Below are 6,061 nucleotides of genomic sequence, written 5' to 3'. Positions count from 1 at the left end.
AAAAGTTGTGTGAAATGCTAGGCAGTGTACTAATCAGGTCTCACAGCACCTAGAAAGCCTATGACAGTTTCCACTTTACCCATGGGTTAACCAATGCATCCTAGTCACACAGGAGCCCCTAGCAGAGCTGAGAGTCCAACACAGGCTGTATGGCCCTACAGCTCATGCTTTCCCCCACTGTGCAGCCCTACTGTCAGACAGGATGACGGGCTGATCCTAACAGAAGGACATCCATTCGGGCTTCCATGCCAGTTCTCCCTTCTCGGTGTTTCAGAACATGCCACACTTATACGTACTCCTGCCATATAATCTCTCCTTTTTTCCCTTAAACAGAGCCAAATCCTTCCCTGCACAGTTCAACTCCCACCCCTTGCAGCAAATCTCCCTTGCCTGCAGAACCCATTAAAACCTCTATCCATTTCTCATCAGCAAATCTCACCTAGCCCTGGATTGCACCTACTATGTATTTGTGTCCTCTGTGGGCTTCTGCAGGCTACAAGGATCTAATTCCTATGTTTTTCAGGATTCAGCACAAGAGATGTTGCTCAGTGAATACTTCTTGAATAAGTATTACCTACTTTACTATTCTTCAAACCTATTTATATGAATCACTTGGAGCAATTGTTAAAAATACATTTCTGTGCCCTATGCTGGACCTGCTAAATTGGTAACTCTGGTGGTGGGTGGAGCCAGGAAATTATATAGTTTAACAAGCTCCCCCAGGTGGTAGGGTCAGGTAAGGCTGGGAAATACTGGTCTAATTCAATGGTTGGTAAGCAAGGTATACACCTGAAATCTCCTAGGAAGCTTTCAAAGGAAGCAAAGCTATTTTCACCTTAACCTGTCTCAGAGAGTCTGATTCATGAAATCTAGAATATTTTTAGAAAAGCTTCTTAGGTGATTGTTATGTTTTCCTTTATCATCTCCGCTTCAGTTAAGAACCCCTTTTTTTTTTTTTTTTTTGCTTCCTGTGCAGTGTGATCTGCAATCTCCACCCCAACAAAAGAGACTAAAATATTGGTGGTAAGCATCATGTCCTATAACTTTGAATCCACCACAATGCCAAGGGCATAATGGTCTTCAACGAAAAATTATTCATTTGAATTAAAAGTTCTATCCCATTCTCTACCCAAAGCCTGTCTCCCACCTAACTTTCTTTAGACTCTACCATGTGTCCAAACCTACTTTTTTTAAAGATTTTATTTATTTATTCATGAGAGACACACACACAGAGGCAAAGAATAGGCAGAGGGAGAAGCAGGCTCCATGCAGGGAACCCAATGCGGAGCTCGATCCCACTACTCTGGGATCACACCCTGAGTCGAAGGCAGACATTCAACTGCTGGGCCACCCAGGCGTCCCTCCAAACCTACTTTTGATTGAATTTATTGTGTCTTTTCATTTACCAATTTAGGTATCTTCTTACGTTAGAATCCATTTAAGCTACTTCAAAATCTATCCTGAGTGTCTCAGTGGGTTGAGCATCTGCCTTTGGCTCAGGCCATGATCTTATGATCCTGGGATTGAGTCCCATGTTGGGCTCCCTGCTCAGTGGGGCCCCTCCCCTTGCTTGTCCTCTCTTTCTCACTCTCTCTCAAATAAATAAATAAAATAATTAAAAATAAATAAAAATAAATAAATAAATAAAATAATTTAATCATGTCACTATATAATTTCTGACCATTGGAACAATGCAAACATAATAAGAAGGCATATTAACACCCATAAACACTCAATAGTTTGTTTAGTTAGCTCAGAAGAAGACAGAGTAGAGCATGGGTGGAGTCAGCTTTGATAGACGGGAGAGGAGAAGGGCTAGTCTGTCTCGGATTCAGGGCTAAGGGACTCTACTAAGGCTCTATGAGATTCATGTATTTGTGATGCAAGACAGATATTGACAAGGGCAAAGATGCTTGATGAAGATGGGAACTCATCGTGTAACACTTTGAAAACATAGGAATGAAATAGGACACTGTGATCTCTCAGTTAATGTAATTTCTAACCTCATAATCCTCGCTCAACATGATATTAATAGGCTGATACTCATTACTTATTTGGTGTTCTCATTCTCTCATTTGCCCTCTGTCTCATTCTTGTTTCACTTCCTGTCTCTAAGATCCTCTAACATGCTGTTTTCCCTCAGGCCTTGATTTTCATTCTTCAGTTCTCCTCAAATGTGAGGGGTGTTGGTAAAGAAGCAGAAAACAGGGGGCACCTGCGGGGCTCAGTCAGTAAAGCAACAGACTCTTGACTTTGGCTCAGATCATGAGCTCAGGGTCATGGGATCAGATTCTGCATTGAGTGTGGAGTCTGCTTGGGATCCTCTCCTCCTCTCCCTCTGCCCCTTCCCTGCTCTCTCTCTTGTGCATGTGTGCTCTCTCTCTAAAAAAAGGGGGGGAGAGAGAGAAAGACATTTAAAAAAAGAGGGGGAAAGACTTCAACAAAGAATGTATTTGTTTTGTAGTTGTGTGTGTGTGTGTGTGAGAGAGAGAGAGAGAGAGAGACTGACTCATTAATTCTGTATTGTCCTTAGAATTGGGACTTCACTGTATCATGTAATTATGCATGAGGTTTGGATTTCTTTCTTTTCTTTCTTGTCCTTCCCTCCCTTTTCCTTAAGTTGCTCTGGGTTAAAATAAAGGCCAAACAATCTGCCATTGTGTATAATTTGCACACAAGGTGCCAAGCAGGCTGCCAGGTTTAGTCCTGATGTGATCAAGAATGGCTGAGCTACAAAGCCACTGAGAAAACCGGTTTTCTACAGGAAATAGAAATTTATGAAAATCAAACCTCTGCAAATGCCCTGGCTGTTAGGCTGGCAGCCTGCCAAATCAGCTGTGTTGGTGGAAAGGAGACCTGTGATGTGATCTTCCAGGCCAGACTCAAGCCAGGCTGGGGGCACTGCAGGGGGCTGGGGATGCAACAGCCAGGCATACAAAAGAGCTTCCATGTGATTTCACCTACAACACCAGAGTTTTGGTCTTCTCCTTGCTTTAATTCCCAGGTTGTCTAGGGGGTGCCATTTGTGGATTCCGGACATTCTTGGGCTCCCAACTACATTTCAACTGAAATCTGATCTACTTATAGCTTTTCCCCAACAGAATAAAATGTTAGGACCTTTATAGAATCTTGGGTTCTAATCTCAACAGAGTTCCTTAACTTCTGAGCCTCAGTGACCTCATCCCTAAATGAGAAAAATACCCACTCTGTGAATTGTGAACTTAAATGAAATAATGCCCAGTAACTGATAAGGACTGCTTTTGTTACCTCCTCCAACCCCAGAACAGGGTTCACAGGATGACTGGCCCTTTCTAATTACCCACCATGTTTGGACAATGCTTCAATGCCGGGCTCACAGGCCTGAGGCAGCACTGGCCTGACTCTCCAGCTTCTCCTCCAACCCTGTAACAATGGCTAACATTTACTGAACACTTACTTGGACCAGCTATTGGGCCATCCACCTTTATTTTAACATTTTTTAAAAAAAGATTTTATTTATTTGAGAGAGAGAGCATGAGTGGGAGGGAAGGGCAGAGGGAGATGGAGAAGCAGACTCCCCACTGAGCAGGGAGCCCGCTGCAAGGTTTAATCCCAGGACCCTGAGATTGTGACCTAAGCCAAAGGCAGATGCTTAACTGATTGAGCCACTTACAACCCCCAGACACAATGTTTTAAGGTAGTGTGTTACACAGCAAAAGCTAACTGATACACTATTTGATCCCTTCCTTTTGTGAGCAACAAATCAACTACCACACCTTAATGGATGCTAAGATACACACAACAGGGATACCATAAATACACAAAGATAGATAACCCTAGTTCATAGAAAGATTGTACCTATGATTTGACTTTAGAACAAACTGGACTAATAGATTTTGGTAAAATCATGAGCTGGTGTTTTAAAGTGCAGAAAGTCATATTTTTCTTAGTTTACATATCTCTTTTTAAATTGGAAGGCAAAATGAGTTTGGAACATTGTATCTATTTGGATCTAAACTTCCCAAGCTTCTTGATGAAATTCAGACTTTTTTTTTCCCATTTCTAAATCTTTTACCTTAGTAGTACTTGTGTGTTTATTATTTTTGGCAAAGTGAGATAGGATACCTTTTAGTTGCTCTGACCAAAACAAGATAGCATGTTCTGGAGGTTTACTTCTTTGTAAGTAAATGTTCACTTGCATGTAGCTATCTTGAGAGTCTGAACATTCTTCATTCTTTGAAAAGATTCTGCTAACTTTTTTTGGGCAAAATTTAAATAATTAAAGGTAAAAAAGAATTATTAAGATTCTCTGTTTCTCTCTTTGTACAGATCAGACTCCTTAATATGGGACTATGGCACTGGACTTATTTTATCACTAAGGCAATCAACACAGGGCCCAAGTCTGGGAAACTTAGATGAAAGCCTCAAAATGTTCTTATTTAAGAGTGAAAGCAGTTTTGCAACTCAGAGTTTTTCTGCCAGGGTTGGTCTTGAATGGAAGTCCTCCCACCAACTCCCTAGCTCTAGGACACAGCACTTTACTACTCTTAGATAATGATCTAAATTGCTCTGGATCTTGGAGTACCTCGTTCTCCCATCAAGATCTCTTGGATTTAGACCTGCAACTTGTACTGGATGCTGACATCAAGTCTTCACTTTCTGGGGCCACCCTGGGCCTCACCAGCCTTGATGCTGCTGTGTGCTAGTGTGCTGTGGTCTAAGCACACCTTAGTTTATGACATGTCAACAGACTGTCTACATCATTGAAGTCTACAAATCCTGAGATAAGAATGGGCCTAATCATCCCATTATTGATTCATTCTAAGTTATTTTATGATTCAAAAGAAATTACTTCGCAGAGGGCTCCATATCATGACTCTTTTTACATCTACCGGTCTCATGGGAGATGTTAAAAGCTTGTGTCCTAAGCCAGCCAGGATATTTGGTAACCCAACCAAGATGTAAATTCCTAGAATTCTATAGTCTCAATTCCCTGTCTCCCATCTGTGTCAAAGAGACCTGGACATTTTTGCAAGTACAAAAATATAAAAATATAAAATACAAATTGATATATATATATATATATATATATATATAATTATCACATATATAAAATTACCCATTTTCTCCCTTATCAGTTATTTTTTTTTCCTTATCAGTTATTTTTTTAAAGATTTTATTTGTTTATTCATGAGAGACACAGAAAGAGAGGCAGAGACATAGGCAGAGGGAGAAGCAGGCTCCCCGCAAGGAACCCAATGTGGGACTTGATCCTAGGACCCCGGGATCACACCCTGAGCCAAAGGCAGACGCTCAACCATTGAGCCACCCAGGCGTTCCCCTTATCAGTTATTAAATGCATTTTAAAATGTAGCAAAAAGATATTGAAGGGACGCCTGGGTGGCTCAGCGGTTGGGTGCCTGCCTTTGGCCCAGGGTATTGATCCTAGAGACCTGGGATCGAGTCCTGCGTCGGGCTCCCTGCATGAAGCCTGCTTCTCCCTCTGCCTGTGTCTCTGCCTCTCTCTCTGTCTCTCATAATTAAATAAATAAAATCTTTTTTAAAAAAGATATTGAAAACTACCTATTTAATCAGTAATGAATAAAAACAATGAATGTATGGATAAATTATTAACAAGACTGACTTTAAATTTGCTATCAGTTTTGGTTTCTAACACTGAAGACACTGAATCTCTTTGAGGTAGGCATTTGCTCTGGGACAGAGGAATGGCAGCCAGCATCACTCCCCTTTCCTGTTCTCTCCTTCTTCCACATAAAGGTGAAACACAGGGGCGAAGTCTGGAGTGTTAGCAGCTATGTTGTACTTATGAAGCAAAAGATCTGAGGGTAAAAGCCAACAATCTAAAAATGTCAGAGTGGAAATACAAAAAAGGCTTGGTCTTTGATGGCATCATTACATAACTAGCTGGATCAGTGCCAGTAACTTCCCACCTCAGGGTTCCTTGTTTTGTGAGAAAAATAAACCTCTATTACTTTAATCCTCTATTAGGTCTTCTGTGCGTCATAGATGAATGTGGAAAAAAGTTTACTTCTAGTGGTCACATGATATTAGAACTCAAAGT

The sequence above is a fragment of the Canis aureus genome, chromosome 3, assembly GCF_053574225.1.
Source record: "Canis aureus isolate CA01 chromosome 3, VMU_Caureus_v.1.0, whole genome shotgun sequence".
Classification (NCBI taxonomy): domain Eukaryota; kingdom Metazoa; phylum Chordata; class Mammalia; order Carnivora; family Canidae; genus Canis; species Canis aureus.
This window is presented reverse-complemented; position numbering follows the sequence as displayed.